We start from the raw sequence: 2,593 nt of genomic DNA, 5'->3' as shown, positions 1-2,593 counted from the left end.
CCATATAAAGCCTTCCATATTACCAATTACACTTTTTTAGCATATATAAGCATTAACCAACCAAATGTAAACATTGAACAAAGTTTCAACTAACCAATATCACACACAACATATATATATACAAATAGACACCTAGACACATGCTAAAATATTGAATTTAAACAAACAAAAGTCTACTAAATCAGGAGATAGATAATGTGAGCTCCTCAAGGATTCAATCAATACGTTCTGCAAGTCAAAATCTACATGAAAAGAAAAGCAACGAGGTAAGCATTACAGAATGCTTAGTAAGTTCATACGAAATTTCACTTACCTTACCTAAATTTTATATCAATTTAATCAATAGAATTACAAATATGAATAACATAACATTTCGTTGACATCTTTAAGCATCCTTGTATCAGTTCACAAAGCAACCAAAAGTTAGTACATTAGCATAATAAGATCAAGTATTCAAATCACAAATACGTACCACCATACTAATTATTTTTTATGTATTTCCCTCGTATACATTTTTACAAACATATCAACTAAGTTCATAATCACTCTTTCCAATCATTTGCACCATTAGTGCATTAGTACACTTCCAAACCTATATAAAACATGTTCAAAAACATTCCAAACAATGTATTTTAAATAATTTAGTCCATTATTAACTTTTCGATATTATGTATAACAATTTAACATTTAACATTTAACATTTAACCGCTTTAAAATATGAAATTCATATCATGTACAATTATCATGTTAACTATGTAACACCCCAAACCCAGCCTAGACGTTATGGCCGAATCTGGCATGTCACATCAAAGCGTCGTTCAAAAATTGAGTTGTCGTTAAAAGTTCATTTCTATGATTAAAACCTTTTGCTCAAGGTTAGCAAATCATCTTCTCAAAAACGTTTACTTACTATCTGGCATTGATACTTTATGTTATTTCAAATCGCGGAAGCTACTAAAGTTTGAAATATAAAAACATCTGTTTTTAAGTGTTTTTTTGAAAATAGTTATTAATTTTAAAAATTCATGTTTAGCAGTTTTAAATAAGGAAATCAAAAGCCTAATTAAAAATTTATTCCCTCAATGGCCTTATTACAGAATTAAAACCTCAAAATATAAAATTCAAATAAAAATTCTACAGAAGAGCATCAGAGGTCGTGTGGCCACCTCTGAGTCCCTCGCGGCTCCAAATCGCCTAAGGCTGGGGATTACCTGTACAGTTACACAAAAGGGTGAGTTTGCAAAAACTTAGTGTGTAATCCCTAAAAAAACAAACAGTTAGATATATGGTATACGAAAACAGACTAGGCCTGTGTAACAGCCTGTAACCGAGACCGTTGCCGGAGTCGAACACAAGGTGCTAACCGACTTAATTCATTTACTCTCACGGTCCATTTAAAAATTTTCCAGACGACTGGCTGACTGCATCACTGTCACTTTAAAAATCATAACTTGAGTTCCACAACTCGAAAATCAGTTTCGAAATTTTTCCCTTAAACTAGACTCATATATCCATCTACAGATTTTTTTCTAGAATTTTTGGTCGGGCCAATTAGTACAATTTATTAGTTAAAGCCTCCCCGGTTACAGGGTGCGACTACACTGACCTTCATGCATTACGATTTGGATATCTCCCTGTACAGGGCTTCAATACTGATGCCGTTTGTTTCTATAGAAACTAGACTCAAAAAGGAATATATACATATATGGCATGACTTCTAAATGTCTCTGTTTAATTTATAATGAATTTCCAAAGTCAGATCAGGGGATCCAGAAACTGTTCTGGCCCTGTCTCACGAAAACTTTAACATCTCATAATATACTGTTCATATGAATGTTTCGTTACTTTCCTATGAAAATAGATTCATCAAGGTTCGATTACATAATTTATTAACTATTTAATTCCATTCCTACTATTTTTAGAGATTTTTCACCTCCACATCACTGCTGCCGCCAGCATCTATTTTTAAGGTAAACTTTACCTATTTCATGATCCTCCATGGATCAACTAGAGTTTGTCATACATATACCAAAAGTGATCATGAATAATCATTCCCATGACTAACCGTTACCAACATTTCCATACCTCTCGACGGTCGACATACAAAACGATTATAATGCTATGATCAAAGTATACTTAAGCCATTTTCGCATGGCTATCCAAATTTACACAAAACCAAAAGGTACATGACCTACAACAAAAAGGTAGTCCTATACATTAACCAAAATATCCTCTCACTACTAGTCTATTCTATACATGCCATAAGATATTCCAAAACGTAGCAGTACCAAACAGTGGATGGTGATAATGTGACTAGTTGCTGACGATCCCCGAGCCTGTAGCTTCCAAATGAGATCTATAAAACAGAGGAAACAAAGTACACGGAGTAAGCATTATAATGCTTAGTAAGTTTCAAGCAGTGTCAACAGATAACAATCAAATTATAACATATTTGTTCGTATTTTTATTTCACTCTTCCTTCGGGCATACGATCCCCTTTTCCGAATATGCACGTCTCATCATATGTAATAGGCAGATAAATTCTCACTTGATGGTGACCTCTTATGATCATAGGTACATTACATATTTTTAC

This window comes from Gossypium arboreum, chromosome 9 (genome assembly GCF_025698485.1).
Source record: "Gossypium arboreum isolate Shixiya-1 chromosome 9, ASM2569848v2, whole genome shotgun sequence".
NCBI lineage: Eukaryota > Viridiplantae > Streptophyta > Magnoliopsida > Malvales > Malvaceae > Gossypium > Gossypium arboreum.
This window is presented reverse-complemented; position numbering follows the sequence as displayed.